Raw genomic sequence first — 12,042 nt, forward strand, 5'->3', positions numbered from 1 at the left:
ATATATATATATATATATATATATATATATATATATATATATATATATATATATGTCAGCCCTTGTTCTATCCATTTACACATGGTGCACACATTCTAGAGTTTTTTGGTGTTTTTAAACAGAAGAACCACCTATATTACTTGTAGTTTTCCAGTGTTCTTCCTCATCCTGCTTATTTATAACTACTGGCAAAGCTCTTTCAATTTCAGAATATACACAGGCCTGCCTCATCTTTAGCCCCTTTATAGTTGTTAATTTGATAATCTTTTGGTTTTAGTCCTCTTTTGGTTTTATTGATTCTTTAGTTTTTATTTTTTTACATTTGAGTGTATATAAATTTGAAACAGCTATATTTAAGGTGTGATATATCATAATGGCTAAGGACATACACACTAGGGGTAAACTCCCTGGGTTGAATCCTTTACTGTATAACTTTCAGCAAGTGACTTATGCTTTTTATAACTCACCTGTAAAGTGGGGATAATGACAGCATTTACGTGTTAGGATTGTTATGAGAATTAAATGAGTTACTACATATGAAGCATTTAAAGAGCATTTTTCAAATCTAACTGCTATACCTAATAATATTAACAATATTACTGACTATAACTTTATTTAATACCCAAACTTGTATTAACATGTTCTACATAGTACTGTTAACTCCTGATAATATGACAGATATTTGTTCCCTTTAACCCACTACCCAATTTTAGTTGACATTTTTTACAGCTTATCTTTATGTACCTTAAAATATATCTTTATCTGTAGTCTCTGATTTATCACCTTTAAATGGTATTTCTGACACTGACTGTGAAAGTTGAGGAGATCTGTATATTTCAGTACTTTCCACCTTCTACTGTGGAACTAACTAAACAAACAGAAAAGACATATCTTAAAGATACAAAGAAAACAAAAAGTATTAGAACTTAGTTATTATACAATAATTGGTGTCAGGGCAATTGGTTATCCACATGGAAATAATTTAAATTAAATCCCTACACTTCATACTAAATACACAAAAAAGATCAATGTGGATTAGGATTAGAGAGCTAAATCTAAAAGGCAAAGTTATAAACATTTAGAAACTACATGAGACTATAATCAGAGATAATACAGAAAATATTCTAAGACTTTAATTTAAAGAAAGTGGTTGATTCAATAAACAGTCATTAAAAATGAGCTCTATTAAGATATGAAAAGACTGTGAGAAGCCAGACAGTGAGAAGATATTTGTAAAACACCTATCTGATAAAGGACTTATATCCAAAATATACAAAGAACTCTTAAAACTCAACAATAAGAAAAAACCTTTATTTTTAAATGGGCAAAAGAGCTGAATAGACACCTCACCAAAGATGCACAGGTGGCACATAAGCATATGAAAAGATCTCCCACATCTCTATGATCAGGAAATGCAAATTAAAACAAGATCGTACTACTCAACCATTAGAATGGCCAAAATCCAAAAAAATAACAGTGTCAAATGCTGGCCAGGGCTTGGATAAAAAAGAAGTCTCATTTGTTACTACTAGGAATGCAAAATGATACAGCCACTGTAAGACAGTGGGCAGTTTCTTATAAAACTAAACATAGTGTTACCATGCAATGTAACAAACATGCTCCTAGGTATTTACCCAAATGAGTTGAAAACTTAAGGCCACAAAAAAACCTGCACATGAAAACTTATAGTAGCTTTATTTATAATTGCCCAAAACTAGAAGCAAAGATGTCCTGCAATAGGTAAAGGGATAAACAAATTGTGGTGGTACATCCATACCATGGAATATCATTCAGGGATAAAGAGAAATGAGCTATCAAGCCATAAAGACATGGAAGAACCTTAAATGCACATTACTAAATGAAAGAAGTCAGTCTGAAAATGTATAATTCCAATTATATGACACTCTGGAAAAAGCAAAACTATGGAGAGAGTAAAAAGATCAGTGGTTGTCAGGGATTTGGGAAGGGGCAACGAGGGACGAATAGGTGTAGCAGGAGGACTTTTAGGGTAGGGAAACTACTCTGTATGGTACTGTAATCACAGATACATGATATTATGTATTTGTCAAACCCCACAGAATATACAACACATAGAATGTATCCTAATGTAAACTATGGACTTTAGTTAATAATAATGTATCAACATTGGACTCATCAAGTCTAACAAACATACCACACTAATGCAACTGTAGGGTAGGGGGAGAAGGGATGTTAGGGAATTCTGTAGTATCTGCTCAAGTTTTCTGTAAACCTAAAACGATTATAAATAATGAAGTCTAGTAATTTAAATTAAGAAGTCCAAATAATGATTTCCCTTAGGCTTTTTTTTTTTCTTTTGGGGGGCTGGAGGGATTGTCCATGGTTTCTTGAAATTAAGAGCACAGCAGGAAGATTCAAACGGCTCCTTATTGTGTGTTCAAATTCATCCCAAGTGTAGGCTGAGTGACCTGCAGGTTGGACAGACTGCCAAAGTCAAGAGCTTCGGCATTTCCTTAGTGTCTGGATCAACTTCAGTGGTCTCCTGATCCAGGGCTGAGATGCAACTGTTATTATTACCATTATGTCCTGAGGGGGGTGGGGAATTATGTCCCCTGGGGAAGGGGAACAGGACATAATTATAATAATTATGTCCTTATTGCAATTATAACAATTATGTCCTGAGGGACATAATTCTCTCAAGACATAATTCTTTTTCTCTCTCCTTCCTGCAGCTTGATGGAAATACCTCTCACAGGGCCGCTCTGAATCCGCTTTATCAGACATGAGACATAGCCCTCTAGCTTGTGGCCCAGCTTCTTGCGGGCAATCTAAAGGGCGATCTCGCACATGCCCTTGTTGGTGTGGAGGTTGTTGCCCAGGCACCTGTAGTACGCCCCGATGATGACCTGGCCGCCTTCTTCACGGTCTTGGTGGGAACTGGCCTATCTTGGCAGGTCCCTACTGAAAGTTCCTTAGGGTTTTAAGACTAGTTCTAAAATACCTTTAAGATGTGGAGAAATTGCATTAGGATTGCACACACAGCTTCTGTCACAATTACTGTATCAAGATATTATATTACTGTAGCAGTGTTAATATATCAATTGTATTGAATGAACCCATCTATCAAATATCAATCATACAGGATTTCCTGTAAACTTTATTTCAATTTATTATAGTTTATAAGAGGAAAATCAATATCATTTTTAAGAGGGAAAAGCAAAAATCAGTTGTAAAAAATCTGTATGTATTCATTTATTTGCCACTTATAACAAAAAAATATTTTTAAGATTCTCCTAAAACAGTCTAAAATTTTCAACAGGCTTCAAAACTCAAGGTACTTTAAGAGTTAATCCAGCAATTAGAATAGCATAAGCTTCCAAATAGCTTATAATTACAAATGATGATAAAATACATTTTCTGGTTTATTTTAATCATTATACAAGAGTATAGTCAATTTTTCATTATATAGTCAAAATTAAGTGTTAACAAAGCGGAAATGTAGATATCCTTTAAAAATTGATTTCCATAATTTCTTTTCTGCTCAGTTGATTTGCACTGCTAATCATAGAGGGGAAATCCTGTTCTTAATTTTTATGGCAATGGTTAAAATATTCATGTGTTCTTACTTAAACCTATCAACTCACATTTTCAGTTTGATTGTATAGAGGGAAAAACTAAGAATCCCTTCACCTTAATGTGCCAACCTTTTTTTTTATTTTTAAGATTGTATTGGGGAATTGGGGGAGGGAACAGCGTTGGGGAATCTGGGAAGGGGAACAGACAAGTTGCTGTCCTTTTGTTCTTCAGTCTAGTTGTGGAGGATGTCGCTTCACTGGGACATGTTGGTGTTGTGATCATTGCGCTCTTCCCAGAGTGGGGGAGTGGTGGTGGGGGGGCAGTTGCTCGCTGGCCATTGGACGGCCTCTCACAGCGGCTCACGCCAGCTAACGCCAGCTTCCAGCTGCTCACGCTGGCTGCCGGCCACTCATGGTAGCTTAAGGCAGCCCACTGCAGCCTATGTCGTCACCCGCAATTCACAGCAGCCCAGCTCCAGGTTGAGCTGTTGTTCAGCATCTTAGCTGTAGAGGGTGCAGCATCACTGGCCCATGTGGGATCCGAAATGGAGGCCCTGCTGCTCAGAGCTGGTGCTCCCAAGCCAACTCTTAACCAACGTGCCACTCAGCTGGCCCACAACCTCTTAAATGACTCTCCCTTACTGAACAGTTTTTACAGATTTATAATGAAATTATATACTATTTTAACTTTTCCTCAGTTACACATTTCGAAATATTTTGCAACCAAATGATATTCTGACATATTAACACATAGTTAGCTGAACAATGTTTGGCTGTTGCCTAGTGAAGTCAAAGTCTAATTACCTTAAGCTTTATCCTATGAAATATGAACACCCAGACCCGAACTACCAGGAAACTGCCATCATAAAAAGATACATCACTTGTATTTTTGGAGAGATTTAAAGATGGTATAGTAAGGTAAAACTTGGAATATTTTCCCAAGTAAAGCTTTAGGAATTCACTACAGTTTGTAATAGTTGTTGCTGTTGAAGTAAATTTTTTATAAACTGAAGTACAACTTAAAAGTGTACAAGTAATAAGTATAACTTTGTTCATTTTCACAAATGAACAATCTGTGTTTTATATGATGTGATGATCACAGTTAAAGGTGCTAGCAAGGAGCAGGAAAGGCTGTATAAAAAAAAATCAAAGTTTTAACAGTCTTCAGAGGTTAATAAATCAGAAGATAAACAAACACAAAAAGGGAGATATGAAAAAATGCTCAAATAATGTAGGGGGTCTGGAGAACAGGATGTCAAATTACAGGAAAAATGTCATGCTATGATTAATACTTATCCAGTACAGACTTTAAAGATTCATAGTTATTTTCTATAGAGTTAGGATTTTCAGCCTTTATCTATCAGGTTAACAGCAAAAAGCTTTTACTATTGCATTAATTTTTAAAATTAGTTTTACAATTTTTTTTAAATGTTTATATACTCAAACCAATCCATCTTACCACATCCAATATGACTCCCTAACACACTGCAGTAAGTGTACTATTCATTTTTTTTACACGTTAAATTCCTTTTTCTCATTGGAGGTCACTATAAAATGGAATATTTTTCTTCTGTTTACTAACCAGATTTCCAGAAACATTGTTTTTGCTCTGTTCTCTAATTCTTATTTTTAAATCTAGAAATATTTTATAATCTTAGATCTAGTTCTAAAATCCATGTTTTCTTTTTAAAACCCCTTTTAAACAGCTTTTACAACTATTGAGTTTAAAAGTCTACAATGAGTTTTCCATATATATCCCATTTATGTTTGTCATGATTTATATAATATCCTATTTGCAATGTAACTGATAGGGTGTTCAAACCTTATATTACCTTGGTAGCACTGTTATTATTTTTTTAGTCTATCCATCCAGAGTTTTATTTCCTCTGTTAATATTTTATCCTACCCTTTAAATTTTATTCTAGCCTTTAAATGAGTATCTTTATTAAACATGTTACATGACTAACAAATTACTTAGTATTTGTGATAACTACAATGAATGGGATGCCTTTTTTTTTCTTTAGATAAATATTACTAAGTTTATTTTAGATAATTTTCTTCCATCCTACAACTATTGTATTAGAACTGCATTCCAGGAATGGATGTATCAAATATTTAGGAGAGACTTATTCCTCTCTGATGGGATATGCAACTCTCGACCATACCATTCTATTTCCCTAATTTCTTACTAGCTAAGTCATATTAGAAACTTTTGCAGGTCAAGAGGAAAAATCAAGGATATTATGTGAGGTATTTAAGATAGCAAGAAAGAAAACTAATATTCACATTTTTTTTTTTTTTTAGCTGAGCCGTCCTGCCACCTGTTGGCAGCTCAGCGGCTGCTAAGCTCGGGCCGGGACTCGAACCGCTGTTGCTCAGAGCTCAAACTCTTGAGCGAGCTCTTAACCAACTGAGCCACTTGGCCGGCCCCCACATATTTTTTATTGAGGAAATTCAACATATAATAATATGTAAATTTTTGTAATATAGGTCTACTAATGAGAGCAGTGAAATTTTTTCTTGGGGTTTTGCTTAATTGGGGTTCAAAGTCAGTGCCTCTATCATCATATTAAGTACTAATGTTCATCTGTAAAAACTATTCTTAGCTTGTAGGCTATACGAAAATAGACAGGTTTGTCCCATAGGCTAGACCCAGTTTGCTGACTCCTTGGTTAGAAAATCAAATAAATTATAGGTATGTCACAAATGTCATAATAATGTCACAAATACAAAGACAGAACCATAAAACACTATATTAAAATAATAAATTATACAAATCCTATTAAATAGCATAAATAAAATACAAATATTGACTTTAATAGAATTCAGTATGTTACAGGATAGACCTAAAATTAGTATTCTATCCAAAATAAACACTAGTTATTTAATTAGCCATGTCTTGTCTACCTTCTTAAAATTTAGAATTTGGTAGCTAAAAGATGGAAGCAATTCAAGTGCCCATGAATGGATGAATAGATAAGCAAACTGTGATATCTAAATACAATGGAATATTATTAAGCCTTAAAAAGGGATGAAATTCTAACATATTATACAATAAACCTTGAGGACATTATGCTAAGCTAAACAAGCCAGTTACAAAAAGACAAATACTATATGACTCTACCTATCTGTGGTAACTAAAGCAGTTAGATTCATACATAGAAAGCAGCATGGTGGTTAGTTACCACAGCTAAGAGGAAGGGAAAATGAGGAAGGTTATTGTTTAATGGGTATAGAATTTCAGTTTCGTAGGTGAAGAGTTCTGTAGATGAATGACGGTGATGGCTGCAAGATAGTATGATTCAACTTAATACCACTGAACTATAAATTAAAAAATGGCTAATTAAGATGGTAAATTTTATGTGATGTGTACTTCACCACAATAAAGAAAAACTAGAAAAAAATTTAGAAATTGGAGTTAATTTGATAATCCACTTTTCAAAATTTTTCAGAGGAAGTAAATTGACACTTTCCCTCTTCACGACTTACTCAGTAAGCAGAAGTTCTTTATTCTATAGATCTTAGAACAGAATTCAAAGTTCCTACTATGCGCTTCAAAAACAACCACTGTTTAATTTATCTGAAGGCTTCTAAGGCCTTTAAAAAATCTGAAGAACAAATCTCCTGAATCTAGTGGGTCCCACCCCACATCTTCTCACTTCCCCTTTCTTGAGGATTAGTTTCCAAGAACCCAGCCTACCTAGGTTTTCTGCTTCAGGGTCTCATTTAACTTCCTTTGAGGCATCAGTTGGGTTGTGTTCTCATGTAGAAGCTTGGATGGAGGAGTACCTGCTTCCAAGCTCACTGAGGTTGATAACAGAAATCATTTCCTTGCATCTATAGGATTGATCGTTTCAATATTTTGTTGTTTGTCAGCCAGAGGGCAGCCTCTGCTCCTAGGGGCTTTCCATGGTTCCCTACCACATGGCTCTCTTCACAGGAAGTTCACAACATGGCAGCTTACTTCTTTAAGGCCAACAGGAGAATGAGAGTTAGTGTGCTAGCAAGACAGTCTTATGCAACTTAATCTACCCATGTGGGTATCATATCATCAACTGTGCTGGGTAACAATGCAATCATGGGAGTGACATCCAGTCACCTTCGCCACAGTATATTGGTAAGAAGGCAAATCACAGGTCCCACCCACACTCAAAGGGAGGGGATTACACAAAGGCTGGAATATCAGGTGATGAGATCCTGAGGGTCACCTCAGAGACAGTCCTCCTTAGCATTTGAGTAGAAGGGCTGACATCCTCTGAGCTTTCAATACCAGAGGTGATAATTACCCACTTCCCATTTTCCTAAGAGGAAAACAAATTCCATAGACCTGAATAATATTTGTTTATAAGCAAGTGATCTCTTGAAAGTTTGTCTAAATCATGCATATATATCTCCACTGAAAATTTTTGCCCACAAAACCAAAAAAATCCCCCCAAACAAAATATAAGCCCTTGCCTCTTAGTATTTTGTTTTTTATTCATTAAACAAATGGTAAAAGAAAAACTGGTTTCTGAAATGTTGTCCTCATTATTTATATATATATATTTTTTTTTCTACTTTAGTGCAATTATTAAAATCAAGAAAATATAGGTAGTTTATGTTTAAATTGCTTGACTAGCTTTTTCTTGAAGGGTAAATATCAGTGTGATATACTAAAGAATTTATCTGGTCTTTAACCCAGTTCCTGGCCTGGAGCTCCTAAAACCCTTGGAATTTCCTTAGAGGGGTGAGTTTATTTTGCTAATGAGGTGACTCCCAGTGAGTCCCTAGATAGTCTCAGAATACTTTCTGGCTGATCACCAAAAAAGACCAACCATTTGATTAGAAGGCTGACTTTGGGCCACTGACCTCCAAGAGGGGAAGGGAACTAGAGACTGAGTAGACCTCTGGATACTGATGCTTGGTAGGGTTTCTTGGTGAATGAACATGATGTGCAGCAGGGCGATGCCCTCCCCTTGGAGAGGGCATGGAAGCTCCGCATCCCCTCCTATACCTGGTCTCATTCCTCTCTTCATTTGGCTGTTCCTAAATTGTATGCTTTATTATAAACCTGTAATCATAAGTACAGTGGTTTTCTGATTCGAGTTGTCCTAGCAAATTACTAATCTACAGGGGTCACAGGAACCCCCACATTTGTAGCTAAGTCAGTTACAGTGTGGCTGGAATCTGAAGTAATAGCATCTGGAGGACTGAGTCCTTAACCTGTGGGATCTGCACTAATTCCTATGGTGTACATCTGTGAATGATTAATGTCAGAGTTGGATTGAAGTATACCCAGCTAGGGTGAAAAATGGAAGTTTATTTTTTACTCAATTACCAAAATTATAAATTAGTGCTCCATATTCCAAATAAGAGGCCAGCCCTTTTTATATGTTTATATATGCACCTCTATTCAGTGGGGTTCTATAGCATAAGGAAAGACAATTCTGAGAGATGATGATTTTAATTATGTTATTCCTTGGGTCATTCAGGAATTGTTCAAAAAATAGCACGGACACATTTTTGTGTACATTTACTAAACTGCAGTAGAGCACTGCCACGTCATTATAATGCAGGACTTCACTGTCTTTTGGGAGCATTATAGACTACTTACTCTCTCCATAGTGGTAGGAAAAGGTAGGCGGTCAGTGTCTTCCTGGCAACACCCATGGCATCAACAGCAATAAGCAGATTCCATGGTGGTGTAAAAAAAATAATCAAAATTTCAACACTCATATTTGACAGTAAGAAGTACTAAACTGGTGTTGAGACATCCCATTTTCTACGCAATGTTCTTCTAGGTTGGTAATAGATAAAAACAAAGTAAGACAAATACTAAAGTAGAAAGTTGCAAGGGAAGAAGGAACAAACCTGAGAACAATGAACTCTTCAAATATTTTATAAAGTACTACTCAGATATTTTATAAAGTTCAGTCATTTCTGAGTTTCAACCCTATATTAGAAAAGCTTTCCAAATCACTTTAATTCCATGTAATGTAGGCCATAAGAGTCAGCACTCCAAATCTAGAGCCAACATATCTCTAGCTGTATTTATATGTCAATACACAACTGACCAATGAGGAACAGAAAGCAAATCAAACATACACATAACTTAATATAATTTGGTTCTGGAGTTTGGGGTTTCACAGATCTTTTTAAATCCTATTTCAGTCCTAAGAACAGTGCAGAAGACCAGGGTTTCTGGGCCATTCTAAACCTGTAGATCTTTCCAGGCAGGGCTAAGGGCTATCCAATGCCACATGAAAAGATAATAGCACAAGCCCAGGATAAAGACACCCTCAATTTACCAAAAGCAGACATCACCTGGAGTCCCCACATCAGGCTGGGCTGACACTAGTGAGCTTCTGCGTAAACAGGACCCACTTTTGAAGTACCGTATGTATCAAGCCAAACTGACACAACTGTCATCTACTTTTATACAGCCAATGAGAAAGAACAAACAAAGTGAAACAAAAATAGAAGCCTTGTATATTGCTAAGGAATGAAAAGTCTTTCCTAAAAATGAGCTCTACTGCCAAAGTGGCACTCAGCATGTGTTATGCCATCTAGTACTTTTACCTCCTATTATGCAAGTACTTAAGCATTTAAACAATGCAATCCTAACCATTTCTGGGCTTTTAGTCTCATATAATTGATACATATCTCAAAGGCATAAATGAAATCTAAAAAAAATTAACACCATGAACTGTACTCCACAAAAGTGCAAACCTATTTTTAACTTCATTTTTAAATCACTTCTTTTCAATACAAGTTTAAGTAGCAAAAAAGGGGTTTAGATACCTCAGATATCCACTAATAAAATCTAATACCCGACCTCAACAAATTTAATTCTTTTAAATCTTATACTGGAGAAGAGTAGGAAAATTGCAAGTTTATTTGTTCATTTATTTGTAGGGGTGGATATGTATTTTAAGCAGTCATCCACAAGGTGGACTGTCTCATATCCTTATGTGAAACATTCCGCAAATAATCTAATCTCTTTTCCAACTTAGCTGTTCTGTTCCATGGTTTTGTTTTTTTTTAAAAAAATAACTTGAAAGGTTTTTTTTGTTTTGTTTTGTTTTTAGCTGAGCCATCCTGCCACCTGTTGGCAGCTCGGCGGCAGCTCAGCTCGGGCTGGGCATCGAACCGCTGTTGCTCAGAGCTCAAACTCTTGAGCGAGCTCTTAACCAACTGAGCTACTCGGCCGGCCCCTTGAAAGGTTTTTTAAAATGTTTACTTTGTTTGGATGCTGTGTGTGTCCCTAAGAAATAATTGTTTTTCTTTCTTCTTTCTTTTTTTTTTAAATTTTATTCGTACAATACACAGAGCTTATTTAGACTTCACCAGGTTTACATGCACTCCATACCATGTACTTTTGTGCTCTAAAGTCATCACTTGGAGGCAGCAATGGAAAATAGCAGTCAGAAGACCTGGGTTTCTCCACTAGCTGTGTGACCTTGAGTAAGCCACCTTAACCTATAAAAGTGGAATAATACCTGGCCTAATACAAAATTATTTCACTTATACAAAAATTGGTTACCTGTTATGATATATTTTAAGAGATATAGGAAAAGATTCTTTTTCACATTTTTTTTTTCACAGAAAGGCTAGTGGTGAAAAGCACAGGCTTTACAGTCAGGAATCCCATGTTTCTTGGATTCTACCTGTGTTGCTTTTTAGCTGTGACCCTAGGCCACTTACTTAGTCTCTGTGCTTTGAGTTTCCTGGCATGCTTGAGACAATCCCATCTCAGAGGGCTGTTGTAGGGATGAAATTAGGTAATTCAATAAGCATTCATTCAACACACATTTATTTAGCAACCATTCTGCTTGGTGCAATACTGGTTAAAAGTCCCTTTGTAAAAAGAAAAAAAAAAAGAATAAACGAAAAACAAACAAAAAACGATAAAAGTCCCTTTGTAAAATATATATATATATATATATATATATGTAAAACGTGATATATATAGTAATATATACATACATATGTGTGTGTATATATATATATATATTCACACACACAAACACACACACACCATACACTGTGCTAGACCCCATGAATTAAAAAAGAAGCTGACAATACAGTAAAGTAACATTATGGCAAAATATACTTATTTTTTTAACGATGTACCTTTTTGGAATCAATCATAGGAATCTGATGTGTTTCTGTGAGCTGCTAACAAACAAATTTACAAGACTGAATCCAAGTACAAAATGTCAGTTCTGGATTCAGAAGATAACTCTGAGCTAATGGAAAGCACATTTAAAGTTTAGCTGTTTACCAGTGGAATGTGTCTGATAGGATACACCCAAGAAGGTCACAAACAAGATAAAGGTCAGAACTGATGGCATATACTACACATCATATAATTAGGACAGGGCCTGGTATAGGGAAGCTGCTCATAAATATTAGCTGAAAAGAACTGAAATTAGGTCCAACTCTGCCACTTTCACACCAAGTGAGTGACTCTGGGTAAGTTATTAAGTTCTCTGGACCTTAGTTCCAT

General features: G+C 35.6%; 1 protein-coding gene across 4 annotated transcripts in view; it reads right to left on the bottom strand.

The window, feature by feature from the left end:
• Positions 1-12,042, bottom strand: part of ABHD18 (abhydrolase domain containing 18) — a 41,592-nt gene that overhangs the window by 28,618 nt on the left and 932 nt on the right. Inside the window, exon 1 of one of the 4 annotated variants that reach the window (XM_019664495.1) lies at positions 7,255-7,501. The exons of the other annotated variants lie outside the window; for them this stretch is intronic. The gene's annotated coding sequence lies outside the window, so the exon portion shown is untranslated. Of the gene's footprint in view, positions 1-7,254; positions 7,502-12,042 lie in introns of those variants that run through there. 4 annotated transcript variants of the gene reach the window in all.

Source organism: Hipposideros armiger, unplaced genomic scaffold (genome assembly GCF_001890085.2).
Source record: "Hipposideros armiger isolate ML-2016 unplaced genomic scaffold, ASM189008v1 scaffold_1, whole genome shotgun sequence".
NCBI lineage: Eukaryota > Metazoa > Chordata > Mammalia > Chiroptera > Hipposideridae > Hipposideros > Hipposideros armiger.